We start from the raw sequence: 22,557 nt of genomic DNA, 5'->3' as shown, positions 1-22,557 counted from the left end.
GGGTTGGGCTAATGCATAAACATGTATGCTTGCCTATCTGTTATTGGTTAAGATTTACCACCCACATTGATTTTTACTTCATTAACATTCATCTCAGATTCGAGATGAAAGAGGTTGAGTCTATGTGTTAAGATATGGTGGGTCACACAGCTCATATCCAACTACCGCAGTCCTTTTTTTCTGGGCAGGGCAGTCACTGGAGATGTGATGTGTTTCGTCATAGATTTTATGCATGGAAACGTATGAATTATTTATCAAAAAAAAGAAGAATGCAGCGCAGTCTAATATTGTAATGACCAGTGACTGCCTGCTGTCGCTTTTCCTGAAAGCAAACTTCCTTGAGCATGTTGAGGAAATTCAAAATTGTGAAAAATTGGTCTCATCAATTTTTGTCCAACAAATTGTATAAAACTCAAACACGTCAAACGAAACCACGGCTGGGTGGCCTGCCCCAATAACTTTGGTGGCTATGGAAAAGTACCATTGTGCCCCATGCCCCTATAACTCGGCCCAGGAGCCATTGTCCCCGTCCCCTATTTAAAGCCTCCGGAGTCTCTGCAGAATTGTTACAACAAAAATAAGGTCATATTCACAAAAACTACAAACATAACAGTACCAAAATAATAGATCGAAGGCAGCTGAGCAGGTGTTTTCTGCTGACTCTATGGCGGACCAGCGGGGATATTTTCTGGGCTACATTGAAGCAGGCTTCAACATTGTTGGTATCCAGCAGAACATCATCCCCCCCCCCCCATGAATTATGGTCAGACGTGAAATGGGCAACTCATCTACAGACGTCAGACTTGGAGGCGTCAGACTTGTTATGTCGAAACACATTATATGAGTGGCTACCGAGCATCAACTCCATCAGCCAGAAAATACTATCAGTCTGCTAGTGTGAAGACCATCTGGAAAAGGCAAAGAAACATAAAACACAATGTTGTCCATAACAGTCAAACATCGCAACCAACAAACAAATTCAAATGGAGAGCGTCTGCTGAATCTTTGTCAAATATCGTTGCCAGGATTTGACCAGTAGCATCAATGAAACATTAGACGGGCTTCAAGGACATGTAATTGACAAGCTCAGGTAACAAGATATATTAAAATGGAAATCATGTTTCATTTATACCAGAGTATTCAGGCATCACTCTCAACAGATACATCTTCTCAGTAAAATAGCACAAACCATTGGCTTAAAATCGCAGCGTGACTGTACACCCGAGAATGGTTAGAGATTAAAAATACGCTATCCAGTATCTAAACATCATTTGCTGCAAATGTATTCATTTTGGCAATTCTCTCGCATACCAATTTGATCGAGAAGTCATTTATGGTATAAAGCCGTGAGTGAATTACCAATTATGCTACAGATCTGTTAAAGCTTCTTTCTAGAGTATAATGCGGTTATGGTTTTCAACAATATTGATCTTGACAGCTTTAATTTTCCCGAAGGAATTCTTTACATTTCCCCGAGATTACCAGTATACCAATTGGTCACACAGCCATGTATAACCCAGATTGAAATCAGTTACATCAGATTACCATGTTCTGTCCAGCTTTCCAGGAAGTGACCTTCATCTGAGGAAATTGGTTGTCAACAGGTGTCATGCTGAAAGCATGCTTTGGTCATACCACCTTTCTCAGCTAAAATATGACCATGAAATAGAGCTGGACAACATGGCAAAAATATTTTCCAGACTCTTTTGAACATTTTGATATATGATTTATCCATTTTTTCCTACGAAATCGTTGAATACAACACTTTTGCCTGCATGGCCTCTATAATGGTAGATGGTTTCATACTGTTCTGATTATTTTCTCATTCTTCGACACAGCAAAATGACGAAGAATATATGCCTAATGTTATCTGACAGCATGCAAAGAAAGAAATGTTATGTGATCAAGCAAAAATAGTCGGAAGTCAGAAATATTGATTTTCCGATACAGCCAAACAACAGAAATGATCACTTATTTTTGCCTATTGCTTTGGAAACACTTCAACTGTTCAGTAGTTTTAACAGAGTTTTTGGAAATTAATATAATTATACTGAAACTTATTTTTTTTGCAATTTTGAGACATTTCGTCTGGAACCACCAGACTTTATGCATAGATAATTAGTTTTTTATCCTTGAGCAAATCATTACACTTGTCATCATAATCACTTTGATTCAACACAACAACACATTAACCTTTATCAGCTGAAACTGTGACAATGTTATCATCCTTGGTTAAATCTGATAAGGCTTTCCCTTTATCCTTGATAATATTGAACTGAGGAAAGTTCGTATTGCATAGTGTTTGGCAGATCTTATGCCGTAAAGAATCCGCGTCTGATTGGTTAGATGTGTCAGCGATACAGCTGATCTTTCAAACCAATGAACTTTAATACTTCGTGGCAAACTTGTTCATGTGAAAGATAAATAGCCTAAGGAAAAAACCATCGAACTTAGCTTATCGTGTGGTGTGTGTTGATACCGACTGCTCCGCCGCTTATGTTGGTAAGACCAAACAGGCTTTAAAAACCCGTATTGGTCACACAGAAGACCCAATACCCACGAAGTGCACAACTCTGCCGTGTACCTTCACCTAAAGGATACAGGACACTCAATTAAGAATGAGGAAGTCGAAGAGAGGCATCAAAGAAGCCATCTGGGAACGTATTGAGCAGCCATCTCTAAAAAAGAGAGGGGGACTCCGCTTTAACTTATCTCATGCGTGGGACCGGGCCATGAAGACGATACCTAGCCGTCTATCACTTGACCAGTCCAGCTGGTCAATTGCCTGATGAAGTCTGAGTTCTAGTATTAGACTCATTTCCAAACCTCCACTTCAACTGTTCATATCTTTGAAACTAATTTTCAATTTCGATAGGATTTCCTGCAAAATGAAGCTTTACAAATGATTGATGCAATCATATAGGAAACTTCAGATTGATTTTGCTTGATCACACCACAAATATGACAAACTAAGGAAAAGAGATGTTTGATTAGTACTTACCAATCTGAAGGAGGAAATAATTCCACATACGTCCTTTGATAATCAATAACGTACATGATAATGATATCAATCAAAGAACTTGGTACTTTGAATAGTATTTACATTATGAAGCGCATATCTACAATCACACTTAATTCAACAGCAAATGAACTCGCTTCAAAGTTAATTTGATATTATCCATATTACCTTTACTTCTTTAACATACAATTCTGCGTACGAAGAAAAGAAACGAGTAATGGAAGAAGTTTCATGGCGTGAAAAACTTTCATAATGGAATTAACCTACTCTATGTTCTCTCATAGAAGCTTATCATTCAATATAGATCGAAATTTATAGTCACTAGGTGTGAAGTAATTAAGTCGCATGGTGTTAATACACTCTTCAAATGAATTAAAATATCAGATGGATTTATCATCATTTTTGAAAAAATAGGATATGATGAAAATATTATTGATAATTGCACTTGTTATTTTATTACATCACTTGCTCCCTAAGAAATGGAGGCCAAAATTTCGATTTTGAAGCCATTATTCAAACGTCACCACGGTCGAGATCAAGTCACATATTGAGATGGGTTCGTGTACGTGATGTTAGTCTCGGTCCCAGCCGATTTGTGCTCCTTTGTCACTAAACAAACCGTCTGGCGACAACCTCATACTATGTCTTTCCTGATTGGCTGAACCGTATTAATCAACACAATGTATGCGAGTACGCGTTGCGAGTCGCTGACATGAAAGGCGATATCAGACGATTGGCGCCTCAGTGGCTGTAAGCTAGCGTACATTTTGCGTTTGCGGTATCTACAAAGTACGAAGTTTGTGTCACTTCCACGAGTCACGCCCTAATTCAACAGCCAATTGAAAACCTTTTTATTTGGAAATTCATTAACCAACCCTGAATCAATCAGCAATCATCATTTCGGGGTTGTCGCCAGACGTTTTGTTTAAGTGACGGAGGAACACAAACCGGCTGGGACCGAGACACACGTGATGTTTGTTTGGGTCTATACGTCACATTAGTGGTATAAGATGCCCCCAATGTATCCCCGGGGTGGGGAAAGTCATTAATGAAACCGCACAAAAGATGATCTCCCGGCCTCCTCCTCACATATCGGAGGTAGGGGTCATTATTGAGCTCCCTTATATAGTGCAACGTAATGCATAAATGAATACTCTATGTTCTGTACCATTTAAGACCCCTCCCCTCAGAGAAACGAGGAGGGGGCCGGTGGTCATCTTTTGTACGGGTACACTATATGCACAAACATTACATTTTTGGGATCCATGGGGCCAGACGAATAATTTGACATGTTTGAAAGTGGTCAGTATATCCAAATTAACCAAAATAAGCTGGTTGCCAACTTTTAACGCAAACTTGCCTAGGAACGCGATTTTTCCAAAATAGAACCAGTCTAACGTACCAATAACTAAATTACATTTAGTGTCTGCAATGTGTAGTTATAATTTGTATTCATGTCATATAATAGTCTATTATTGATTTTATAATGGATATAAATCAATGAATTTTGAAATCATGTTATTATTATTATTTTTATGGCAAAGTCAATGATCCCAGCATTCAGCTTTAGGTCCAGGGACAATCAAAATCCAAAAAAAAATCTGGGGTGTGACTTTGAATCTAACGTGGGATATAGTCGGACGATTACGATACATCGCATTATACTTTTGGTACCTGAAAAAATATTCCCGACCGACCGACCCAAATTCTGAAAGTGATCAATGGAAAAGCAAACATTTTTGGCCTTAGGTCGCTGATACCATAATAGAACAGCTAGAATATGAAATATTTATTATAAGATCCGTTTCTATTCTTTTTGCAGTACATTACTCTTGAGGATTTCTTGGGACGAAGTCAGGCTACTGGTGAGTACAATATGCATAATATTAGTTTATTTGAGATCACACCGCAGTACCAATACTTACGCACGCCATACAAAATCGGTTTCTATGACTTATAAAATGGTTGGTAGAATAAAATAAATAACGAGAATTTGATAAACAGGCTAAGAAACCTCGATTACATTTCCAGAAAGAGCCGAGTCGTATTTTTTTTCAAATAAATACTTTTGCGTAAAAAAATGTATAAAGGGACATGTGACTATACTGCGCATCATACTGGGTCCCCAAAATGTAAAATCCCCCTATAATCCATAAACTACTCGAACAATTCTATTGTTTTAATGTTTGGAATATAGACTGATTAGTTATGTACCAAGTGGGCGGGTTTATGAAAGTTTTGGCAAAGAATAAATTGCATTTTCAAGTTGCTCGCCGTCATTCCACAACTCCTCTTCTCGCTAGTCTTCATTGGCTCCCAGTTAAAGATAGAATCGCCTTCAAGACACTTTTGTACATTTTCAAGTCGCTTAATGATCAAGCTCCTTCACACCTCACAGACTGCATTACCATTTACCAATCTGCTAGACCAGGACTACGCTCTGCTACAGACACTACTCGTCTTGTCATCCCTTGGAATCACCGGGTGGTTGCGGTCATGTCCCACTGTCAGCAGTTTCAAGAGCCATCTAAAGACTCATTTGTTCACCTCATAAGATTTTGTTGTTATTGTTTTCCTCTTCTTTTTGTGTACAGCGCTATGTTCATATTCTTTGAATTTGTAATAGCGCTATATAAGTGTTGGTATTATTATTATTATTACATTTCCGGAAAGAGCCGAGACGTATTTTTTTTTTCAAATAAATACTTTTGCGTAAAAAAAAATGTATAAAGGGACATGTGACTATACTGCGCATCATACTGGGTCCCCAAAATGTAAAATCCCCCTATAATCCACAAATTAGTTATGTACCAAGTGGGCGGGTTTATGAAAGTTTTGGCCACAAAAAAATTGCATTTTTCTACATAGGCTTTTTATGCTTTTTATACATCAATTTCTAATTGACAACTTGTTCCCGTAAATAGGTGGGGAATTAGGTAACATCATGATAACATCGGATAATTCCCTTGACCATTATCACGTGAATGCATCATAAGAATATAAATAATATAGATTGATTTTTTGGTATTCTGTGGATATTTAGTAGCTTCATGTAATTTTGATAGAGACAACATAAAACAAAATTGCTGGATTTACTTACGATATCCGTCTAGGATTCAAGATTCCATTTCATGACTTTCATGACAGCAATTTATATTCAATGATATCCTGTACTTGAATGCGTATTTTGCTATTTTTATCCTCGTCGGAAATCCAATACATCGCACTTGGTCAATCAATTCATATCGTGGTAGCAGTTGAAGAATATCGTATCATTAATAGTTGCCGTAAAGTAGGTTTAAATTAATACATTGCGATTCCTTTCGAGTATAAAACAGCCGATATGCTGAAGAGTATACGGTGTATTGTTGGTCAAAGCAGCAGAAAAAAGTAGTTCACAGCATCTTGCGAATGGTAGTGAGCTTTAGCAAAAATTGCATTGCTCAATTCATAGGGAGCGTGTAGAAGAATTCAAATATCACAGATATACTTGTGTAGGTCCTGTGGTTCTTGAGTTATGTTGTAAAGAAAGCTGAAACAACAACACTTTTGTAAAACGTACATAACTCATTAACAACAATACATTAAGCAAGTGTTCAAAGTATATGATTTGTAGAATGAACTTTTGCAAAACACCAAAGTGTTATTTTTCAATAATATATTGATTCAGATAATGAAAACAATACCTCGTATACCATTAAGGGAACTGGAATGAGCGTTTTGAGCGTTTCGACAGCATTTTTGTGGGACATGAGAGCACATCAGACCTATCGAATTGCATTCTGAATACGAAGAATGCCTTTCTGATATCAAATAATTTTCATTTATGAAATTCACGATATAATACAAATTTTATGACAAATTATTAAAATTTGATATTTTTCACATTTTGGAGATATAACAGCTAGTCCTCGAAGTAAATTTTATAAATTTAATGATATAGTCTTAAAGTGTATGTAGCTGGGAGGAAAAGCCGACGATCAATTGAAAATGTTGACCTTTCATATCGAAGATATGGATTTTTTCCCCAAAAAGACCTAATTTGTTTTGGTGTTTTGGGGAAAAAATCCATATCTTCAATACAAAAGGTCAAAATTTTTAATTTTTTGTCTTCTTTTTCATCCCACTTTCATACACTTTAAGTAAAAATCAACAGATTTATTAAGTTTACTTCGAGTACTGTTAAATATTAAAATATCAATTTTAATGATTTGCCATAAAATGTGTATTACATTGCGAATTTCAAAATCAAAATTATTTGATATCAGAAAACCATTCTTCGTATTCAGAAATACAATTCGATATATCTGATAATGCTCTAATGTCCCACAATATATACTGTCCAAACGTTCATACCCCTTCCCTTAAATACGGTGGCACATTTTCAATTATCTATAGATAACTGGGGTATGAAATGAGCTACTTGTTGTTGCTGTTATTTTTAACGAGAGAATACGACTTGCGTTGGGTAAAAACACGAGGCAGCTACAGCAAGCAAGACCACTAACTTGTTTTGGAAATAAAATGCTGTTAACGACCCTCCTGCAAAAGGCTAAAACTCCCTCTGCAGACTAATTCATAATAATATGTTGTTGTATTGCTTTTGACAACATAAGTACGTTTTTGAGAAAAGAGTTGCATCTTTTCTCTTCAAAGCTGTGATTAAAGGTGCACTCGTACAGTTTTAGATTCATTCATCATGTTCATATAACAAAACGGTTTACAAAGCAGAATTAATCAATTAATTTGATTTTTGTTTGACAAATCCAAAAATTATTTACTCACTAACTTGAGCTTTCGCCATCCAGGCTGATGGCTTGATCACAAATGATCTGGTCCACTGCTTATCCCGCGGTGTTTGGATGCAATCTCATTCCTCGGGATCAATGTTTGTTTTAGCAATTGATTCCTTTGGCCCCCTTCTTGTGGATCTGAATTGTTTCTCTGATTCTTCTTGATGCGGCGTTTGAGTCTTTGTCTAATATACTGGCTCCTCCCAGTTAATGACATGATTTTCTTGCGCGACGTGATCTGTGATCGCCGACTTATATATGTTGTTCGAATGCTGACGCTTTTCTATTTGCACTCCCTGGTGAACTTTGCATCTTTTACCGCTTCCGAATCTTTTTGATGTTCTTTTAACCAGATGTCGAATTGCTTTCCTGTTTCAACAACATACGACTTATCACAGCCTTTGGAGGGGATTTCATATACCGCTGGTTTCAAAGATGTCTTTCTTATCTTTGGGATGCACTAGTATGCTTTTGAGTGTGTTGGTTGGTCGCATAGCTGTTGAGATTTAATGTTTTTGAAAAGCCTCTGGAGTTGTTCATACAGTCCTTCGACATAGGGGATAACAACCATGCCTTTTTAAGGAGTTTCGTCGGTTTTCTTTGACTTTTTTGGTTCTTTGGTTTTCGCTTCCATCTGTCAAACGCCCACTTAGGGTAACCACATTCCATTAACGCGTTCTTGATCTTTCGTTCCTCTTCACTTTTGTCAACTTCTTCCGTCACTCCTTTCTGTCCACGAGGGTTCTAATTACACCAAACCTCTGGTGGAGAGGGTGATGAGACTTGAAACAAGCATTTTTACCGATCCATCCTCATTACGAACAATTAAGGTATCAAGAAAAGGGATTTTCCCCTGGTCTTCTTCCTCGTGGGTAAACTTAATGCCGCCCGTCGGATCGATGGTGTTAAGGTGTTATGTAACTATGTAAGCTTAAGAGTAGTATCTTTCTGAATCTCCAAAAGATCATCAAAATATCTCCTCCGATAACTATGAACTATGAATACCTATGAATAACTATGAATAATTTGGCTTCAAATCTAGTGGTGCTGTCATGGTGGCTTCTTACATATGAGCTGAATTAGAAGTTGTTAGTATGATATTAGTATCAAGAGTTAGTTAGTTGTCCAAGATAGCTGAAATACATGGTAGTGAGGATGAAACGTAAGAGCTTGATAATGTCTCCAGTGTTTAATTTTGTTATGTCAATGCGGGTTGATGTTAAGATATTTTTCTATGGGAGTGTTTGTGAATAGAGAAACACCATGTGAATTAATGCAATTCACGCGTAAAAAGGTATTGGCTTGCTAATGGTGCTAATTATTCACATTTACGCTGCAAATGTTCTCGTTTTCTCACAAAGATACATTTGAAATTGTATGCAAGTGTGAAGACGATCCATTTTCTAAACCGATATGGTTATCCTTTAACTATTGTTGATGAAAATCAGAAAACTAAACCATTTTACATGTAGCGATTTTTTTTTGATATCCTTTCCTTTGGTTGAGATAAACCAACGGAAATTAGTATGTGTAATCAAAACATTAGAATATCCGCTTTTACTTCATGTTCATATTAATATTGTATCATTCAGCTCTGGTAATTAAAGTGAAAGACACTACCAATTATTAATGATGGATATTGCCTCGAATGCCTGAATTAGTAACAACTTGGATGATATTTCACGTACTTTTCACTATCATCTGAATTATATATACAATAAAAGAACAAATAATACATGTAGGAATATGACTTTGAAATCAAACTCAATTCCTCGTTTTTATGTCGGTAGTGTTTTTTAGAGTGCTGTCTTCAAAGTATTTAAAACAATTTTTAACACATATATAGTACGAAGAGAGAGTGTTGGGTAAAAGTACAATTCATGCAAAATTAATTAAATATTCAACGTTATGGGAACTTGCGGGGGTGGTTTGAAACAGTTGAAGTCCTATTTTTAAGATATTTGGGAAATTATTCATTAAAGCACAGATGAATTACATGTTTGCGCGTGTCGAGTGCTTTATCAAGAAATTGTGAGAGTTACATAATTTACACAATTTATTGTACTATGTAGTTTTCAACTAATGCTCTAGAACACATGATTCATATTTTGACAGGTTAATAAGACTTGATGCTCTTAAAGTAAACACAACATTTATCTGTAATTAGTAGATACAGAGCAGTATTTGAAAAATAACTCTTGATAATATATCATACTAATATCATACTAAAACAGCTTCTAATTCAGCTCATATGTAAGTATTTACAAATATCATATGTTACAATACATTTGCTACATAAGATATGCCATTGATATTGTGGTGTTGAGGAGGGAGAAGAATCAATTGATCTAAGTAAGGCATGTCAAAATATGTGACTTACGTAATTACGTAAAAGGCTGAACAGTACATACGATAAAGCATATAGAACACGTATAGAAAACCAGCACCTTTTAAATCTCATTGCACCATTCTTTGTCATGCTGAAATACTATTTTTAAAAACTATTGTCTCCTCCAGGTCCCCCGCCAACGCCGTCCCTACCTATTTAATATTACAGTAAACTGGTGAAGTTGGCATTTTTATCGCATCTTTTTGAAATTTATATTGCCCCAAGCCGCCATCGTGGAGCAACGTATTTCACAATACATTAGGATCACTGTGAATCGATTCTATGAATACGATGATGAAGGAATAAAATGTCGACTTTAGTTTTAAAGTTGTACGATTCTATAGTGATGCGTTATCGATGAAAAAATTGCAGGTTTTTTTTATTTCAATATTAATTATGCCATCAATCAAAGACAAATTGACTTTTCTATTGCACACGACAATGAGTAAAATGAGTAAAATAATCTTTCAATTCCCAAACAATCAATCTTAGTCCTTTAGCCGATATTGTCATTCCCTTATTATATTGATTTGACATGTCGCGTTTTACTCACAAAGGCAACTTTATTTGGATGCTTTTGATGGGTTTTGCGATCACTATGAAATAATCATGTTAACGCAAAACAACGCTATTGACCCCAGTGATTGACGCATGTTTCTAACTTGAATCCACAGGACTGAATCGAAGCCTCGTAAGTTCTCTGAAATACTCTTGTTAAAACATTAGTTTGAAAACATTTACTCAAATCTCTTGTGTCAATAGCTTGTAGGTGCGATTCTAACCCTGTCATCTATAACGTGGATATACTTGCCAAAACGTATAATAATTCAAAATGAAATATGCGGAGAAGCAATCCGTCTGAATTTTTTCTCTATACAGAGTTTATTGCGAGGATTTTCAATAAACATTTCACAATAAATCAAATACCAAATATCTGAATTTACCCCAGAATTTCCCAATTGTCCTTATTTTGGACAGAGGATATCAATTTTACAATCATCATTATCGACTGCAATAGTACCATACATAATATCATATTAACACAACACAAAAAAGAATGTCCGCACTTATGTAACCAAACACTCTAAATTGACAGAGATTGATACCAGTATATGAAATTTGGTACATTTGTAAAAGTAAAAATTGCAAATCAAAAATGGACCACGCAGACATGTAGAGGTGAATTGCAGAGTGCGACCATTGACATATCCAGAAACAACCGCTAGGTCATTTCGATCGCATCATGCCCTGGTAAGTAGTATTCATCAGAAAAGCATTGTAACAATCCATGTGTTTTAAGGGATGGGACCATTTTTAAGCGATCTACAAAAAGTTTTTTTTTGATACGTTCTTTGATTTCTAAAAAAGTAAAAATCGCAGTTTAACAAATAACGGTTAAAATGAAAGCCATTATTTGGGGGCTACTTATTGTATCAATTTGAAAGGCCTGACACCAATATAAACATTTGTTTCGGGGACCCAAGTTCATAGTCACAAACGCTCACGCACTTTTTTACAGATGGCCTAGAATTGCATATTTCGGATTCAGCGATTGCCCGAAAAAAGGTTGTATGTTTTTGAAAAGCGTTTCCGCTTGGAATGTAGATAGTTATTGTTGATATTACTGTTCGCGATTTTTATTTGTACACTCTTTAGCCGACAATTTTCAATGCATTTTACACGATAGAAATGTCGCTTGCATAAATACCGATATTTTTAACAGTATCGGGTTTTTTAACCAAAATACCTTCCACATTAGTTCCCAAGAATTGGATGAGACCATATATACCATATCAGACTGCAGGTGACGGATAGATTTTAAACTAGAATTAAAAGAATCAGCGTAGGCCCTCTCAAAATTTAGTTTCGAGATATATCGCCTTGTGCAATTTTGGACAGCTTTTTGGCTGTTTTTAATAACAAGGAAATGTTTTACTTACCCCAAACTTCTCACGTAGTCCTTACTCAATGTCCGTTGCTGTTTGGTATTATTCCAGTAATCCGATTTTAGTTATTTAATTACATTTTAGCACAAGTTTTCACACCGAACGGTGTGCTATATTCCCAAAACTGTTAATGGCGTCAGCTGGCGTCAGGCTCGCCTTATTTCAAACCAAGTCGTAGATGTGTGACACTAAATTCACGGTTTTTATATTGGCAATTCAAACCTACGACAGATTTGGTGGTTTGCGATAGGCGATACCATTTTCCACGATTTTATGATATCCAGCTATATATGCCTAGTATTTCATTTGATTACACTGAACATGGACATGATGAAGCTAAATCTCTACAGCCATCATGCACTGATCATTATTTTGCAGACCCGGCCTTTCGCATCGGTTCCACATGTAGTAGTCCTAAGCACCACATTAGATAATGTTAACAAAAAATATTTATAAAATATGCAGGGCCGGATTTACCATTGGGTCAGATGGACCAGGGCCCAGGGCCCAGGGCCCAGGGCCCCCGAAATCTGGGGGCCCCAATTTGGCATGTGCATGTTTCTTTTTAGCCCGAATACACCATATTTTGCACCAAAATATGCTAACATCTCAAATTTTACGCGCTTCGCGCCCACTGGCCTTTTAATTATAACAAAATTCACCTTCATTTTGGGCTAAAATTGTCTGAAATCGAAATGGTTCTCGCGCTTCTTGCGCAAATGTCTTAGTAAAACCCATCTTATTGTAGGCCCCTTATTTGTAAACCAAAACTTGGTCACTTGAGTGCACATGCCTTCCCCACGGTGTGTTTGGGGGCCTCCGAATTTTGGCCTGGCCCAGGGCCCCAAAAAAGGTAAATCCGGCCCTGAAAATATATATACAAAATTAAATTCATGTTAGATTTATATAGCGCTATGAATCAACTAGGCCGGTTGCAGCCGAACACGGCGCACACCTATCCGCTGCTAAGATTGTAATCACCAATATTATTACAATATGGAATTTTGAGCGCTATGAATGAGCAAGAGCCGCCTCCTGTGTGAAATCTGCTATGGGAGATTTGATGATCATATCTAGAGCAACACCTGTGTTGATTCAATTCAATGCCTCTCTTTTATCTATTGACGTACCTCTAATAAAGGATTTAAACTATTATAAATAGCGTCCCTGACCTAATGTGACACATATTTAATGAGGCGAAAAGGGATTGGTCTGGAATATATGCTTGACTGAACTCAATGCGATCAGTACACTGTCCTATGCCTTATTGTGATGAGGCGGGAGTTTTAAAAACACGGCCCCTGAACATAACATAAAGCCCGAACATATTTCCAGACAAGGAACAATAGCCATAATACAGACAAACTGTCTGGCAATGACGTCACAATAGTCTATAGTATGATCAATACAAAATAGTCTGTGATCGACTACAGTATAATCAGTACTAAAAGTCCAGAGCGAATTTTCATTTATTTTCTAAAATTAAAAGAACCACTTTTCAGCGGGAATTTTTGTAAGTTGCACAGCTGAAGTTGTGAAAGGGTTGAAAGACTACAATATTACGGCATAAACAAGAATATGTTTGTTTGGTCTTTCATTCCTATAGGCACATCCCTTAAATGAACAATTGAATAAACCGGGCCCATCGCGAGCAAGCAAGCTTGATCACGCTAAGTATTTTCGACCGCGTGCATCGTGTTGATTTGCAACTTTTGAAAATGGACCAAATTTCATATACTGGTATCAATCTTTGTCAATATAGAGTGTGTGGTTGCAGCTTTGGTATCAAATTGGAGCTAATATGATTCTGCACACGACCTTATCAGTCAAATTTTCATAACACGATCAGGTTTTGGTGCAGGACGGGTCCATAAGTGCGGACTTTCTTTATGTGTTGTGTTTATATGACGGTCAATATAGTATAACATAGGGTTCAATCCGGCTCCCCTTAATATTCGTGTTGCACAATTATTTGCAAAAAAATCAAAGATCTTAAAGACTTTAAACACGTAACAGACAATAAAAGCATAGTGTGAATAATATCATTCTTGCTGTAGTCACGTGACTTACGTTGCATTACATTAACAGGCGCTACATTTTGGGCGTCATTTGGCACAGGAGCCGACATCATTCCATGTTTACAATGCAAAAATATCCAGTATTCTCCACGGTTAACAGGGGATGCTGTACCCAGAACATAGTACCATGTGATAACAATACACCTTATCTTGTGGTCTTTACAAAAGCTTTTGAATATACCACAAATCTATTTACTTATGCAATCAAACCAAAGAAAAAAAGTTTACTATGGAATAGTGGTAAACATTTACCTCCACGTAATAATACTATATCTTATCTTGTGGTCTTTCAGAAAAGGTTCAGAATATACCACAACTTTACAATCAAACCAAAGAATGTAAATGTAACTTGTATCCACCGGGTATTAGGTTGAAAGAAGAAAACATCTCCGTGTTCCTGGAACTATTGTAAAAATCAGCATGGGGATAAAACTAGATTGCCAAATCAATCTTATGAAATTGATATTGCAAAAACGATATTTCAGCAAATGCAATACCAAGGGGCTCGTAATCATGGTAATTAGGGTTACATGATCATTGGACAGGGTAATGTGATAATTCATTTTCTCAAAGATCAACCCAAATACGTTGCAGTATCTGTGTTAATTTGATTCTATTTCTGTAAAAAAAATAACAAAATAGGTATGGGAAATGAACCTAATCGCAAGAAAACATCTTAGATTTCCACCTTCTGTGTATTTACTCAGAGAATCAACAAACATTGACGCGTGAAAAAGCTTTGAGTGACTTGAGTGACATTGCCAGGGATGCTTGAATTTCATACAGATATGGGTCAGTTTACAGCATTTGATACTTTCACTTGATACCGAATTTCAAGGCGGATGATATAAAAAGATCTATAGTGCGCTACACCCTGCAAAAATCCACAAATCTTAACACATACAGGAATTCGTTAAGACCCACCATGGGATATGTAGCCAAATAATATAACATTTGTATTTTATATCAATAATCATATTAATATAAAAGTTAAGTAACAAACAAAAGGCAAACACCCTCCACAAATACATTAATTGGAGTTTGAGCAACTATATTACTGATATTAATGTGATTTCGGCTGTACAAACATGTATTATTGCAAGACCAATATATTGTGATGTTTTTGTGGAGGGTATCTACACTGTAAATTGGCCAGAACACATGGAACACGTTCATTAATGTAACGGTTTTTTAACACATGACACGTGTTCAACTTATTTCGAGAACACTAGTGTGAACACCTGAAACGTGTTCATAAGATACAGTTGAACACATGACACACATGTGTAATAAGTGTTCTAAAATATTTCAGAACATCAGTGTTCAAACTAAAAGAACACCATTGTTCTAATGAAACAAAGAAAGACATAAGGAAATAAGAACAAGTGTCAAGTGTTCAAAAGGTGTTACATAAGTGTTCTAAGTTTTGAAAATGTTGTCTTATTTTTCAAAATCAAATATTAATGTAACAATGTTTCCTTTTTGTGGTAGTGCTAGGTATGGAGGCACTATTTAAAAGGCAAATTTTAGTATGGATATGCAGACATCTTTCAAATTTCATAAGTAATCTTGGAAACAGAGACAGAACACTAGTGTCAAGTGCTCTATGACTTTCACAGTGTACCTTTCGACCCTTTCGTCAAAAAAATCACATTTGATTTTAGATGAAATTTTAGATGAAATTCTGCCGTATTTATCTAGACTCTCAGACGTTACAAATACGCCTACAGAACTATTAATCGTATTCACAATATATATTTTAACAACCAATTTTATATCAATATCAGTGATATTGACAAAGTTTTCAGCGACAATGGTTATTCAACGCAACTATTGTACCATGTAAAATGCGTCATTATCTTCACGCTGAATTCCAATCAATAGGATTTACTGCAACTTTTTTAATTCGGATTTGATTCTTTGAAAATACTGCTGTGTTATTAATATTGATCAAATTGGGCGACTGGGGTATTAAAATGCGCGTACATAAACTGCCTTTTTTATATGCTGAAATATTGTGAATGCGTTAGTACCAGAAGAATAAAAAAGGTTTTTGAAATATGCCATTATTTAGAAATGATGTTTTTATTCGCTCGTGAGCTAAGTTGGTCATATTGCGTACTGACATAAACTAGGGAATTATTTTGACAGCCTGGTATTCATGCATTTCCTCATCATCGTGCTGATGTACAAACTAATATCCTGTTCGAATGGGATGTAGCTAAATGTGGCATCCAACTCAAATAGCCTATAATGTTGTGTAACTATGTGACATTTTAACCCCTGCCGGTTTGATGCGCCACAATATTTTGTTTGGTAATAAATATATTTATAGAGATCGCCAGAATTAGCAATTGATTATGCTGTCGATTATAATATGAGTCTATGCTTAGGTCTTAGCGAAAGGGCAAGGTGCTAGTAAAACGTTGATGTGAACAAAAATTCCCAACTTTTGTTTGACAAAGCCAGAAACATTACTCACGACTTGAGGCTTCGCTATCTTGGCTTGATCCCGGCTTAATCACAAGTGATTGTTTTGATCTTTTCAACTGCGTTTTTCCACGGAGGTTGGGTGCACTCTCACGCCTCCAGATCAAACTTGTTTTCAGCAGTGGATCGTGATATACGTGATTGAGGCCGTCGCGCGGTTGATTGTTTTGGTCCCCTTTTTGTGTATTTGTAGTGTCTATCTAATGGTGTGGTTTTGTAGTGAAAATGCGTGCCCCTTCCCAGTTGATGACGCGAAACGATCTGTGATTGCAGATTTCCATTGTTCTGAAGGGAAACCTTTCTGTTGGATTGGGTGAGTTAAGTGTGTTTTTCTGGTGTTCCTTTATCCGCATACAAAAGGGTTTCCAGTTTAGCCGATGTACGATTTATCACAGCCTTGGCAGTGATATAGACCGCATCACTGGTTTCCATAACGTCTTTCTTGTCCTTTGGGTGAACCTGAATGCTTTTCATGGTATTGGTTGGAAGAAGAAAAGAAAAAAAGAAAAAAGAAGAAGAAGAAGGAGAAAGATGAAAGATGTACTAGTATATGAAAATGAAGATGGCGATGCAAAGCAGGAGGTTAAAAGAAATAAAATTATTTAAATTACGTTAAGAAAGTCGCTATCGATCAAGAACAGACATTTTTTTATAATGACGGAAAGTTTTCAAAATGGAAGCACCAAAACTGCACCCTTTGTGTCTTTTTAACTAAGAAAACCGCACAGTCTTCCTTCAAAAAATCCTAATAATAACAGCCAGCCCAGAATATTCAAAGTAGCAAAGTAGAATCAATCGAAATAAAACGATGTACTTTTAAGGGTACTACACCCTGCCCAATTTTGTGCCTATTTTTGCATTTTTTCTCAAAAATTATAGCGCATTGGGGACAAGTAAGATATGTATATTATAGGGGCAAGGACTACAACTACTGCACTGGAAATTTTATTTCAGCACAGACAACAGTTGTAGAGTTACAGTCAAAAATGAGGGAAAACCAATATTTGATCAATAAATCAATAACTACTTGCTTTGAGTTGTTGAATTTTCAGTACAGTAGTTGTAGTCCTTGCCCCTATAATATACATATTTAACTTGTCACCAATGTGCTATAATTTTTGAGAAAAATGCAAAAATAGGCACAAAATTGGGCAGGGGTGTAGTACCCCCTTAAACACAACGGATTACGGTATAATTGCATGAGATTATTTATATGGAACGCAATATTATGGAGCATCTAGTATATTGCAATAAACTTCAATTTGTTTGATACAAACAATAGTTTATTCTATATTACTTTTAAATTGAAAATAATATAACTTGTATTTGACATTCAATAATACAGCTGTTTTTCTTCGGGCATTCGATATGTGGATATCAATTGGAGAAGTATATCGATAATGGCGCCAAGTAAATTAGCAGCGCAATTGCAAAGCATCGTGGTAATCAAAAACAATATCACCAATAATAATAACGCATGAATTGATGATTATGTAGAAGACATAATAAACATATAATAAATATATCCCGGTTTGGTAGATGATCATTCACATATACTATGACATTAATATATACTAGTTGTTTTCAAAATTGTGTATTATGTTTATATAAAATTTTCCAAGCGAAAACAGTGCTCAATAACATTTTAAATTTTAAATTTAAATGATCATTTTAGTATACGGCATGCTAAGAAAAATACACCAATGTTTTCTGTACAATGTGTCCCAAAACCATTATTATTACTTTTTAAAAATTAATTGTAATACCTTTTGTCAGTGCTTACCATGCTTACGTAAAACGTAAAATTTGCTTTAAATTCCAATTTCTCGTTATAACATCAGTCGCATTTTGTGTTTGAAATGTGAAAAATAAAAACTTGTTATTTATTTGCATATTATACACCAATGTTTTCTGTACAATGTGTCCCAAAACCATTATTATTACTTTTTAAAAATTAATTGTAATACCTTTTGTCAGCACTTACGTAAAATATGCTTTAAATTCCAATTTCGTGTTATAACATCAGTCGCATTGTGTGTTTAAATGTGAAAAATAAAAACTTGTTATTTATTCGCAACAAGTTTTACTCTAAGAGTAGATTTAAAAACATTTTTTTCAAGAATGAAACTGTCATTTTTGTTCCTTGATTCCTCAAATAAAAACTTTAAATGCGCTAAAATATCCTACAGCCATAAGAGAAAAATCAACGTAGCATTGGGAAGAATCGGAATTTTCAACAAAATGAATACATAGGGCTGTGTCAAAGCATAAATAAGCCAATAAAGAAAATTCTTTTTACAGCCTATGATGAAAATACTGGCACTTGAATTCATGGTTGCATTTCAATACACCTGCTAAGTAAACAAGCGCACTGACCACTGATGGCCTTTCCGTTTTTAAATAAGCCTCTATTTCCCTCGCTACTTGACGAGTGTCTGAATCAATAAACGTTTTTACTATTAGGTATACCATACAAGTCGTTTGAATGGTAAATAATGGTCACACTCTGTAATAAGTGTTATGCTGTTTGTAGTATTTTTATATTTCAAGGCTTTTGATATAACCCTCGTTCTACAAAGGGGATGGCTGTATTCCCCTAAAGGTCTTCATCTGGAATACTTTTGTTGACGCCCAAATGGTTTTAAGTTGGTTGGTTGGTTGGTTGGTTGGTTAGTTGGTTAGTTGGTTGGTTGGTTAGTTGGTTAGTTGGTATCACATATGATGTTCTTTGTCGGCCTGGTCTAATTTGTGGTAATGTGTAGAGGTCATACCTTCTACAAAGCTCTTCCCCTGGCATCCTACGGTATCCGTCTATGGAAAACGTAGTTGTCAAAACCTCACACTTGGTGTTTAATAGTGGTTGCATAGATTTCTGACATGGTCGATGCGCTTGATATATGGCATTATTCTGCAAAACGTAGATCTGGCTTTCCATAATATTTGATATCGCCCAGGATTCACAGCCGTGTTTAAAGGCTTACTTCCGTTGTATTGAGGGTTGTTTGACTTCTTCATAGGTGTTCCTATTTCAAAAGTGCAGATGGTGCAAATGCCTTCCTTCTGATAAAGTCGCTGTTGCTAGAAACCATAATATAGCAACTACACTATGAAATATTTATTCTTAGATCTGTTCTTGATCTTTTCAGTGCATTACTCCTGAGGAATTCTTGCGCTTGGGACGAAATCAGGTTACTGGTAAGTAAAATGTTACACTTGTACAATTGCGATATTATGGTTCAACAAGCGCACCATTCTAGAATAATATAGTTTATTTGAGATCACACCACAGTACTACAGGACGGCTAGCAGTACCCCTAATTTGTAAAAGGGAATCTTAATAAGACTTTAAATTAATGGGATGTCACTGGAGTTGGATAGATAATAACTTGAGATGACACTTACATTTTGCTATTTTTATATAACTGTAATATTTTTGATTTGCAATGCTAGAAATTAAAGCAAGCAAATTCCTGTCAGAGTATAAACAATTCTTGATGAAAGTCAGAAACTAAACAAGTTTATATGTCGCGATTTCTTTAATGTCATTTACCTTGGTTGAGATAAAACCAAAGACAATTTAGTATCTGAATCAAAACATTAGAATAATACGCTTTAATAGGAGCTCCATGGTCTCATTAATATCGTATCATTCAGCTCTGACAAATAATACCAATTAATAATAATGATGGATATTGCATCGAACTTTTCATCTTTTGAAATAAAACTTTATCACTCGTTTGTCTTCAAAGTATTATAGATCTTTCAGCACATAGTACGAACAGAGAGAAATTGTAATTACATAAAAGTGTTGCGTAAAGTACAAGTCATGCAAAATTAATCAAATATTCAACGTTACGGAAACTTGCGGTGGTGGCTTGAAACAATTGATGTCCTATTTAATTTAACATATTCGGGAAGTCATACATAGAAGCAAAGATGTATACGTGCATGCGCATGTCGAGTCACATTTGTGGTATTATTAAGAAATTGAATATATGAATACAAAAGCCACCTAAGTCCATACTTTGGCCAAATTGAGTTAAGCATGGGAAAGTGTTGCTATACATAGGCCTGTCATATGCATGAAAGAACAACTCAAATTCATTCTCTGTGTCTATTGGGCATGTGAAAAATAGCATGTATGAAAGAATCACCCAATTCCATGATTTGAGTCTTGTAACACATTGATTGAAATCCAGTATGTATAAAAGTCCACTTGTAACACATTCATTTCTAGAGAATGACTTTTGAACAAAAATGGGTTTAATAAAGGAAAGTGTGTGGTTTATATTACATGGCAGAATGCTTATCAACATTATACATACCTGTGTGCTTTATTTTGTATTATCTTACTAGTGGTAATCTCATTCTAACATTGTTGTCTTTGTATATGATTCAAAAAACCACCTAAGTCCAAAATTTAAAATGAACCCCACGAAGTCCCTGAAATGCTAATCGTCATACCTAATACAGGTTAATCCACTCATTTGCACGTAAAACTTATCATATTGACCAGGTAAATCTAACTGAAGGAATTAAAATGATACACGGGTTTTTCTCTCAAAATAACTTCGCATGGACTTAGGTGGCTTTTGTATTCATGTATTCAATTGTGGGAGTAAAATCACTTAACACATTTGTTTGCTTTATTTCGGATGATATAATATTCAACATGATTCATATTTTGAAAAGTAAATTTGACTTAATCTACTCTCAAAGTAAACAAAGTGTATAATATGTAAACAAAACATCTAAATATAAAAATTGATACTAATATCATATGAAATAACTTATAATTCTGCTACATAAGACATGCTATTGACATTGGGCTATTCCAGAAAATAGATGCACCCCCCTATAGAGAAGTTCGAATTTAAAAGTAAAGTATCCAAAGGCGAAAAAATCCATCACAAGGAAACCTAAAACTCCAGACATTTCTTTTATTGACACGTTACTCCTCTATAGGGGTGTGTACTTTTTCTGGAATAGCCCATTGTGGTGTTGAGGGAGGCGAATCAATTGATCTATGTAAAAACAAGCATCTAGAACACATAAGAAAACAGGCGCCTTTTCAATCGCATTACACCATTCTTTGACATGCTGAAATATTACTTTAACAAACTCTTCTCCCCCGAGCCTCCGTCAACGCCGTCCCTACCTATTCAATTATACTGGGGAAGTTTGCATTTTTATCGCATCTTTTCGAAATTCACATTGCCACAAGGTGCCATCGTGGAGCAACGTATTTCACAATACATTAGGATCAATGTCAATCGATTCTATGAATACGATGATCAGGGAATAAAATGTCTACTTTAGTTTTAAAGTTATATATATGGGAAAATACTTGGGTTTTTTTTATTGCAACATTAATTACGCAATCAAACAAATACAAATTGACTTGTCTATTGCATACAACTAATTTGATTCAACAAGGTGTACGAACTTATCTGAATTAAATGAGTAAAACATTATTCAATCTTAAAAGTCCCTTTGCCGACATTGTCATACCCTTATTACATTGGTTTGAAATGTCACGTTTCACTCACAAAGGCAACTTTATTTTCATGCTTTAGATGGGTTTTACGATCAGCTATTATGAAAGCGAAACAGCGTTATTGACCCCAGTGATTGACACGTGTGAAAGCCAACACATTTTAAATCAAATTACACCATTCTTTGATATGCTAAAATATTACTTTTAACAAACCCATCCCCCAGGGCCCCTGTCAACGCCTGAGTCCACAGGACTGAATCGAATATGAGGGCCTTTCTCGCAATTCTCACAAGTTCTGAAATGCTGCTGTTAAAACATTAGTTTGAAAACATTGACTCGAATCTC

General features: G+C 35.7%; 1 protein-coding gene across 6 annotated transcripts in view; it reads left to right on the top strand.

The window, feature by feature from the left end:
* Positions 1 to 22,557, top strand: part of LOC140138889 (uncharacterized) — a 241,675-nt gene that overhangs the window by 126,651 nt on the left and 92,467 nt on the right. For 2 of the 6 annotated variants that reach the window (XM_072160671.1, XM_072160668.1), the window contains exon 2: positions 19,862 to 19,910. The exons of 1 other annotated variant lie outside the window; for it this stretch is intronic. The gene's annotated coding sequence lies outside the window, so the exon portion shown is untranslated. Of the gene's footprint in view, positions 1 to 4,841; positions 4,885 to 19,861; positions 19,911 to 22,557 lie in introns of those variants that run through there. 3 more of the 6 variants (XM_072160674.1, XM_072160673.1, XM_072160667.1) reach the window with 2 other exon arrangements.

This window comes from Amphiura filiformis, chromosome 18 (genome assembly GCF_039555335.1).
Source record: "Amphiura filiformis chromosome 18, Afil_fr2py, whole genome shotgun sequence".
NCBI lineage: Eukaryota > Metazoa > Echinodermata > Ophiuroidea > Amphilepidida > Amphiuridae > Amphiura > Amphiura filiformis.
This window is presented reverse-complemented; position numbering and strand designations above follow the sequence as displayed.